The sequence below is a fragment of the Ceratotherium simum genome, chromosome 8 (assembly GCF_057802395.1).
Source record: "Ceratotherium simum simum isolate JZ-2026a chromosome 8, ASM5780239v1, whole genome shotgun sequence".
Taxonomy (NCBI): Eukaryota; Metazoa; Chordata; class Mammalia; order Perissodactyla; family Rhinocerotidae; genus Ceratotherium; species Ceratotherium simum.
In genome coordinates this window covers 80,439,044-80,449,331 of record NC_141907.1, presented here as the reverse complement: position 1 = coordinate 80,449,331, position 10,288 = coordinate 80,439,044, and the positions used below count along the sequence as shown (strand labels likewise).

The 10,288-nt window shown below is 38.8% G+C and overlaps 1 long non-coding RNA gene across 1 annotated transcript; it reads right to left on the bottom strand.

The window, feature by feature from the left end:
• Positions 1-1,950: 1,950 nt before the first annotated feature.
• LOC147916517 (uncharacterized) lies at positions 1,951-4,295 on the bottom strand. The gene is made up of 2 exons (XR_015552963.1): positions 3,949-4,295; positions 1,951-3,192 (listed from the first exon to the last, which is right to left on the bottom strand). It is a non-coding gene; the product is annotated as an uncharacterized LOC147916517 (long non-coding RNA).
• Between the last annotated feature and the right edge of the window lie 5,993 nt (positions 4,296-10,288).

Genomic DNA, 10,288 nt, shown 5'->3' with positions numbered 1-10,288 from the left:
CGTAGAGTTTCTTTTTTTTTCTCCACCACTTATATTTTCATGTACGTCTATGATAATCCTTGCTCAGATTGTTGTTTAATGACAGACATATACTCTTTATTAAAAGCCGGGAAATGTTGAAATGTTGGGATATTTATAGATAAGGCCCCATTCAATCACATTCCCAGAGAGAATGTCAGTTGTTAACAGACTCATTCCAAAAAAGAAATCTACTGAATTTTATTTTAAATTAGTCATTATCTTTATGCTGGTTTTGCAGCTGCCATTTGAATTTTCTGACCCAAATCTGTCTGGTTTACTTCATCTAGACAGACAGGTAAGCATACTAATCCAGGTTTTCGAAACAGGATACTTCTCATGCCAAGCTCTGAGTCAGGTCAAACTCACTTGGAAGTCAAAGATAAAGGAAGAGTGTTCTAGGTAGCAACTGGTGTTAACAGAAACTCTGACTTAAAACGGCCCAAACAAGTAGAGGTTATTTATCTCACATAAGTCTGGAGCTAGGCAGTTATTGGTGTTGGGTTACCTACCCAGGCCCTTTTATCCGCCTGTTTTGTCATCCTTACGTGTTGGCTTGGGTCCATGTGTGTATTAGTTTGTTAGGGCTGCCATGACAAAGTACCACAGACTGAGTGGATTAAACAACAGAAATTTTTTTTCTCACAGTGCTGGAAGCTAGAAGTCTGGGGTCAAGATGTCAGCACAGAGTTGGTTTCATTTTGAGGCCTCTCTCCTTGGCTTGTAGATGGTCCTTTTCTCCTGTGTCTTCATATGGTCTTCCCTCTGTGCATGTGTGTGTGTCCCAGTCTCCTCTTCTTATCAAGATACCAGTCATATTGGATTGGGGCCTACCCCAATTACTTCATTTTAACTTAATTATCTCTGTAAAGATTCTGTCTCCATCACGGTTACATTCTGAGGTACTGGAGGTTAGGACATCAACATATGAATTTTGGTGGGGAGACACAATTCAGCCCATACCACTGTGGTTATCAATTTGTGGTCATAAGATGATTGCCACAGCTCTACAACTCCTATTTACTATAAACAAACCAACAAACAGAAAGAAAAGAGAAGGGACTGGACCTGTTATCTTTATCCCCTTTTTAATAATTTTATTTATTTAATTTTTTCCCCCAAAGCCCCAGTAGATAGCTGTATGTCATAGTTGCACATCCTTCTAGTTGCTGTATGTGGGACGCAGCCTCAGCATGGCCAGAGAAGCGGTGCGTTGGTGCACACCCGGGATCCAAACCCAGGCCACCAGTAGCGGAGCGCATGCACTTAACCACTACATCTTTATCCCCTTTTTAGAAGAAAAACAAAAGCTTCCCTTACCAACATCCCTCCCTCATGTAGTTGATTCATATAGCTCATTGGCCAGAACTGTGTCACATGGTCACTCCTAGCTTCAAGAGAGGCTGGACAAGTGACAGGAGTTTTCAGTATCAGTAGCAAAGGGGACAAGGAAAAGGATGATTAAAAATGAATTTTGGGCCACTCAAGCTATAGTGTCTGTTCCAGAGAATTTCATAGAATATTTAACAAACATATATTTATCGACCTACTAATGCCAGACATTCTACCAAGCATTCGAGATACGTGACAGAACAAAACATAGAGCCTGCCTTCACAGAGCTTACAGTGGGGTATGGAAGACAGACAATTAAATAGGCAATTACAGTGCTGTCTGACAATCAGTGAGGTGAGGCAGAGTGTACTACAGAAATGCATAGGGAGGCACAAACCTAGTCACAGAAAATCATGAAAGGCTCCACAAAAAACGTTACATCTATGCTTTTTCCATCATTAATGTGCAAGTAATTTATATACACACTTTGTAGAGATATTTTTTTAAGCAGTAAATTGATGTGCCAGAAATCACAAGCATAGGGCTTGGCACAAAATAATTTAAAAGTATGTGTCCATTTATTTATTTACTTTTGTGTGTGTGTGTGTGTGTGTGTGTGTGTGTGTGTGTGTGGGTGAGGAAGATCAGCCCTGAGCTAACATCCAATGCCAATCCTCCTGTTTTTGCTGCGGAAGGTGGGCACTGGGTTAACATCCGTGCCCATCTTCCTCTACTTTATATGGGACTCTGCCACAGCATGACTTGATGAGCGGGGTGGCAGTGCACGCCCGGGATCCGAACCTGCAAACCCCGGGCCACCGAAGCAGAGAGCGTGCACTTAACCGCTACACCACTGGGCCGCCCCCGTGTCCATTTATTGATGATTGTTTTTGTTTGTTTACTATATCACAATAGCAAACTCCTTTGTACTTTTTAAAATACATTAGAGACTATTTGAAGAGTTCCCTTTTACTCAGTTATTCCTCACAGCAATTAAAGGAGGTGGCCACTATTATTGTCCTAGTTCTGTAGATGAAGAAATTGAAACACTGAAAAATTAAGTGATTGGGTTAAGGTCATGCAACTATTAAAAGGCAAGGCTGGGAGTTGAGTCTACAGTCCAGCTCCAAAGATCATGCTCTTAACCAGCCTATCATCAGGACTCTCCTCATGATTCTCTGCCTCTGGGATTTATTTCAAGTGGTGTTAAAAATGCACTGGTACTAAAACTATAATCTTTCCTGATGTTTGAGTTTCTGTCTCTGGCAATGACCTGCTACCACACTACTTAAAAAAATGTAGATACTTCCAAGTAAGACCATGGAGTAATCATTTTCTACTGAAATGGCAAAAATGAGGGAAGCTCTATAAATTCCATCAGGACATGAAATGCCTTAGTTTTCCCAAAGCTGGTGATTTTCTCCACTTGTGTCTTCTCTTCCTCGGTGATGTGCTATATACCGAAGAGTGTTGATTTGGCATTCAGACAACTTGGATACCAGATTTTAGAAATTGTTTCTGCTTCTTTCTTGGCAATGAAATACAGAAGTTTTGCTTTTACGTAGCAACTAACTCTTTATTGTTTTGTCACTTTATTTTTATTGTTCTGTTTTCTCACTTTGTTTTATTTTTATCCAAGCTTGACATGGTAGTCTATTTAGTTCTATATACCAGGATATAATTCAAGGAAAGATATTCACTAACTACAATACGGCTTTTACTTTAATTTTTCAATGGCACACATTTCAGAGTTAGTGAAGCCTCAATTTTGCTTTACTTTCTTCTGGCTGGGAAAGAGCATGGCAAGGTGTCATGTACCACAATGGGATTTGAAGAGTACACTGGAGAAAAAATAAAAGAGAATTTGTCCTCACTTTTCATTTCTAGCATCAACTACTAAATGTCTACATACCACTTGCAATTATTCATAATCAAATTCTATGCTTTGAGAAGTCAGCAAATCCACAATCTTGAAAAAGCTAGTTATTTTTATGCAAATATGTATTGTATATAAACAATTGTGACTCCAGAAAGTAGACTTTTCTTTGTAGCCAAAGAGAGTGTTAGCAAGTTTCTAACTGTATGTTTTAGAGCTTGCTGCCACCTACTATTTTTCCACGGTGATCTCTAGTCTGGGTATTTTGCAAAACTATTTTTTATTTCCAATTGATATAGGAAACTTTTATGTCTTGCTCACCATTTACACTATTCGGAGTTATACAGAATGAATAAATAAAAAAATTATGTCAAAGAATTATCAAGGTCCCTGATAATTCCCAAGGATGTGCTGTTTTATTTTATTTGCTATGACGCTACTATTTCTGTTTTACCTTAATGTAGCAGTACGGAGTCCTTATGTTGCCTGTGATAAAGTACGATTTCTATTAAAATTGCAATTGATTCTGTATAATAACTACAATATACCTTCTCAGCTTTCTCTTGGCAATGCTATTTATATTTTAAAGTCTGTATGGACTAGCACTTGAAGCCAATGAGTTTTATTACATTTTAATTTTCCTGTTACTGTCATGGCATAAGTTAACTAACCTCTGATGTGTTTCAGTCTTGTCATTAAGATCTGACAAACAGAAGCTTACTTGTATTTGTGACGGTTACGCGGTGCTCGGTCTGTTCATCTCCAGCAGTCAGCCGTGGGGGGCTCCTGGAGGCCTTAAGCCTCCGCTTCCTCGTCTGTCTCTGAAACAACGATGGCTTGCCCTGGCCTGGCTCCTTCACTGGATGGCTGCGAGTGTCAGACGACAGAAGGTAAGAGTTGGCTTCTCCAAATGGAGAACAAGGATTTCCAGAAAGAAAAAACAGTAATCAGGAGGTGCACAACTCTTAGAATAAAGACGGGGCACCTTCCAATAGCAAGGATTTCATTGAAAGATTTTGAGGAGAAAAATGAAATAATTTTATATTAAAACCAATAAAAAAGTATTATGGCATGAAATTCAAAACCTACATGAATGTTTAAGATAAAATATTCAAACACAGGGCCGGCCCCGTGGCTTAGCAGTTAAGTATGTGCGCTCCGCTGCTGGCGGCCCGGGGTTCGGATCCCTGGCGCGCACCGACGCACCGCTTCTCTGGCCATGCTGAGGCCACATCCCACATACAGCAACTAGAAAATGTGCAACTGTGACATACAACTATCTACTGGGGCTTTGGAGAGAAAATAAATAAATAAATAAAATTAAAAAAAAGAAATATTCAAAAACAACGGTGAGGAAGGCCTCTCCTGGCACTGAAATTCCCTCTGTCGCTCTCCGCTCTGTCTCAACCACCTGCCCTCCCACCAAGCTTGTATGTTTATTTTTCTCTACTGTTAAGGGAACTTGACTTGAGAAATAAGCATATAAATATGCTTAAATACGTATAAAACGGCATTCTAATATGACATATTAACGTCATCTTTCATCTTTCTGAAACTGTGTGCAGTATCTTGAAAATCCTTCCACATTTCTGCAGTTTACCACGTAGTTCAAGTTGCCATCTTCATTCTTCAGATTCACTGCACTCTCTTGCAACTGACCTACTGCACCCATTCTGGTCTCTCTAAATGTCATCCTCCAATCCTCAAGTGAAATAATGTTTCTGAAACTCTGATCCAATCTTGGCAACTTCTCACTTAAAATCCAGCTGTGGCTTCCCATTTTTCTTGGGAAGAATAAAAAGTCTTTAACATGACTTGAGCCCTCCACAGCCTATGCCTCATATTCCTCCTAGTTCTCTCTGTTCCTACTGTTCTCATCTCTTTTATCCCCTAGACGTTCAAGCTCTGTTGTACCACAGGGCCTTTGCACATACTGTCCCCTTGCTGAAATGAACTTCCCTCCTCTCTTCACCTAGTGACTCCTCTTCTTTCTTAAGATCTTCCATGAGAAAGCAAACTCCTTAGATAAAACTTTCCCTGTTCCCTGGAGTTAGGTAAAACTCCCAGTATAAGGCCCCATAGCACCTTCTGTGTCTCCTTTGTGGCACTTACTACAATTGCAACCAAACATTATTTCAAACAATATTTCATTAAGATTTTTCTTTATTACTTCTCTACTTAAGCTCCATCAGTCTACTTTGTTCCACAGTACCACATAATAACTCCTCCATTTATATTTGATGAATGAATGTATAAGCGAGTGAATACAACTACATTTTGCATAACAATTTTCCTCACTGTCATTTTCCTAAATATTTTATAGATAAAGACCTGGAAAGTAGAGTTATAATATTCTCCCCCACTAGTAATGTTACCATATTGCATGTCTCATTTATATAAAATTTTATTTTTGGCATAGTGTTGGATATATAGCTGAATCAACATGAATTTTTATTAAAATTGATTGAATGATACAGTTTATAAGGAAATGAAGAGCAGCCATATATTTGATTTTAAATTGTTGAGATGTTCTCTGATTGGGATAGAACTATGTGTATCACACTTAGAAAGAGTATGTTATGTTATGCTCTAACCTCTATATACTATCATGGAGAAAGGGAGGAGGGCCCCAGATAGAATGTACTAATGAGGTATAGGAATGTAAAAAAATTATTAGCATTTAATATTAGGGGGATAATTACCTTTATAGAAAATTAGGTATAGACATTTGAGAGCTGGATTGTCAAGGTGATAATTTAATTACTTATGTGTTAAGCATCTATAATAGGCAAAAAATAGTGATAGGCATTGTGAAGACATCAATTTGAATAAGAGGATATCTTTGTCCTCCAGAGGTTAGGATCTCATAAGAGAAAAAAATACACTCAAAATAGAGTCAGACTGCTGTAATAAATGTTGTAGTACAGTGACATGGGCTGAATAGTGCCCCCCCACCCAAATTCACATGTTGAGGTCCTAACCCCTGGTACCTCAAACAGTGACTGTATTTGGAGAGAAAGCCTTTAAAGAGGTAAATAAGGTAAAACAAGATCATGTGGGTGGGTCCTAATCCAATATGACACGTGTTCTTATAAAAAGAGGAGACTCGGACCCAGATACACACAAAAGGAAGAGGATGTGAAGACATAGGAAGAAGACAGCTATCCACAAACCAAGGAGGGAGCCCTCAGAAGAAACTCACCTTTCCAACACCTTGAGTTTGGACTTCTAGCTTCCAGAACTGTGAAGAAATAAACTTCTGTTGTTGAAGCCCCCTGGTCTAAGGTACTTTATTACGGCATCTCTCCCTATCTAATACATCAAAATGTTTATAATCAAAATGTTTCCGGAGCACAGAGAAGAAAAAAAAGTTCTGTTAGAGGTTTATAGTGGAGATAGCGTCTCTGCTTATCGATTGGAGTCTCACAGCAAGATCACATTCTTCTGTTTCCATGGATCACTCGTAAACCTCTCAACTTCAAGTCTTGTAATTAAACTCCAAATTTGCTCACCCAGATACTAAACCTTGTCACCGAGAGTCCTCTGTATTAGTTTCCTATAGTGCCATAAGAAATTACCACAAACTTAGCAGCTTAAAACAATACAAATTTATTCTCTTATAATTTTGGGGGTCAGAAGTCCAAATGAGTCTTATGGGACTAAAATTCAGGTGTTGGCAGAGCTTGCTCCTTCTGAAGGCTCCCAAGGAGAATTTGTTCCATCTCTCTTCCAGTTTCTAGAGACTGCGTGGAATCCTTGGCTCATGGCCTCTTCCTCATGTCACTCCAAACCCTTGCTTCTTTTGGCACATCTCCTACTACACTCGTGTGTCACTTACATTGGGGATATGTTCTGAGAAATACATCATTAGGTGGTTTCATCATTGTGTGAACATCATAGAGTGTATTTACACACACCTAGTTGGCATAGCCTGCTACACACCTGGGCTATATGGTATCAATCCTATGGGACCACCGTCATATCTGCGGTCCGTCATTGACCGACACGTTGTGCAGTGCATGACTGTACTGACTTGGACCTTTGTCATCCTCTTATAAGGACTCGGGATTATATTGGTCCACTTGGGTAATACAGGTAATTCAATAATGATCTTCCCATCTCAAGATCTTTAACTTTATATTCACAAAGTCTCTTTTGCCATGTAACATATCCACAGGTTTTGGGGATCATGATGTGGACATCTTTGAGGACCTCTATTCTGACTACAAAACCCTACATAACAGATCTCTTATATTCCAGTATGCTGCTCTCTAAGCCCAGTCTCTTATCTTCCATTTTCTCATTCTTATTAAATCTGCTCATTGAACTCTAAGCAACACCCATTACTGGATCTTTTCATTTTCTTTCTGGCCCTGCTTCTGTCATTATTCTATGTGTATTGTAATTTGATCATCTGAACTACTCTCTCCCCTGATTCTCCGATTCCCTTACTTTACTGTCATGCCATTGCCCAGCCAAACCCCAGACTGGATCAGTCACTCGCCCTCGCTTCTCCCGTGTGCTGCTGCTCCTGCAGAGTGGAGGAGCCCACAACAGTGATGTCCAACCTCACTTACTCTGCAGCCTGCGGACTTTAATCTTACTTGTCCCTTTCCAGTTTCAGTGTCTATTAAAAGAAAACAAAACAACAACAAGAAAACAAATTTTTACCCTTCACCTGCAACACTCTCAATCCTCACCATTTGTCAGTAGATAAACTAACTTCTTATTTCCGTAAGATAATTGAGCCCATCAGCACAAATACCTCAACTTCTTGCTCTCCGACACGCAAAATCCTAGAAAGGCATCTGGTACCTTTTTTGCTCAAAAAATAATTGTTGGACTGAACTAAACTGCATTTAGCAATAGGGGTTGCAGAGAACATTGTGGGCATTGTCACCCCTCTCTACTCCCCTGAGAAAATGCTGGAAGGTGTGTCGACTTGATTGTGTCATAGTGCTGCTTAAAACTCTTTGTTGATTCCCAGTTATCTTCAGAGTAACTTCCAACTTCTTAGCCTATCAAGGAAAAGTCTTCCACATCTTTCACATAACTAACCATTTTTCATCTCCATCTCATATTCTACCCACACTGCACTTCTCACTATTATCTAAATATGCAACTCTAGACTATCGTACACACTTGTCCAACTTTCTTCTCTGCCTGCAACATTCTTCCAGTATGCCCTAAATTAGCAAACTTCTACCTCTCCTTAGCAATCTAAATCATATTCTTCCTGAGAAACCTTCTTCAACTCTTCTAGGAGAAGTTAATAGATTCTCCTCTTAACTCCTAACTTAATTACTACTTAATATGACTACTACTACTACTGTTAATATTACCAATACTGTTATAAATAACATAACAATCAGCTACCATTTACTGAGTAAATGACTAAACTCCAGTGCATATATTGTTTCTTTTGAATTTCCTAGTCACCTGAGTTTAAGTATAATTATTATCCTTTTTACTGCTATACATACTGAGGCTTAGGGTAGTTAAGTGTTTTGCCCAAGGTCACACAGATCCAGGATTTACCCTCAGGTCTGTCTGATCCAAAGCTTTTACTAAATGCTGTACTCCATTGGCTTCTTCGCAAATTTATCACATTTAACTACAAGGCTACATATGCTACACTATAGACTACATACTCTGTAGAGAATAACCAAGTCTGTGGAACAATTTGTGTAATATTGAGAAATCAAATTCTTTTGATCCCCGCCTTACTGCCAAATTAATGTACTACTGAGACGGAATATGGAAAAAGCAGTTGCTGTTACTTAAAATATATGCTTTCTTATGTAAATTGAGGTAGTTAAAAACTCACAAAAGGATGTGTAATCTACAATCTCAAACTCCTAGTGAGCAGAAAAGTGCTTATATAAATGTTTATAATACCATGTACTTTTCTTTGTGCAGATTATATAAATTTGATTAGAAATAGCTAAGATTAGAAATACTTTATTGGCTTCATTCTGATAAAAGGAACTTGGGACAGTTACAATACTCAAAGTTCGGATTTGTTTCTGTTTATTATTTTTTGTTGTTTTTAACTTTTCATTAAACATGTGCCATGTAATATCCAATGCACAATATCATTTCAGGAGGCTTTCTGTGTATAGAAAATACTTCTAACCAGTGCACAGACTATCAGATTAAAGATATAAAATCCCTTATCTGTGATATCTTAGTCTGACTGATGCTAATCTTACAGGCTGCATTACTGTACATTTACGTTAAAAAAAGTCATCACCTTGAAAATTATCTTTTCATTTACAACCCATACAGGGGGCAATAGGAGATGGACTGCCAGCTTTTGAAGGCTCCCCAGAGGATGTAGTCTACCAATTACATCCTAGCCCACAGCACTGCGGAACAGCAGACAATAGGATGCAGAGCACTTCATCTCCGCCAAGAGACACCACCACTCAGCAAATCCTGGTGCAATTAGCTTTTTATGGATAACCTTTCCCGAAAGAGCCAGAGTTTAAAATTTGCTAAAGCCAAGCCCACTGTGTATCTATTTCAATATGTGACAGACTCAACTCAATGTCTAACCAATAAAGTCTAAACCAACTGGCATTATATTAGAAGCCATATATCAGATGGATAGCTAACCATGCTCATCTCATTCGGAAAATGAGTGAGTGAAAATACATTACCACAGGGTTGGCTAGCTAAATAAATACTATGGAGTTTGAAATTGTTGCTGCCTTACTCAGGCCTGTAATTAAATTTTGAGAATTTATGTACCAGAAACCTTGAACAGTCTCCTAATGACACCCAGAAGCCAGGTCTTTTAAACTGAAGGTGCTGATGTACCATGACTGGCCCCAAATCTGACCCGTAGGTCTTCGTGGTTTACTCTGAGGATGAAACTGATAAATTACTTGTTATGATTCCTGAAAGATCCTTTTTTCATGTTCGCACTGAATGTAATGTGGTTCATTTTCATTAGGGGAGAGCATAGAGCTTCAGGCAGAACGTTCTACTGAGATACTACAGAAAATGTATGTAGCACACACATTAGAGCATATATCGAGAGAGCACACTTAGTAGGA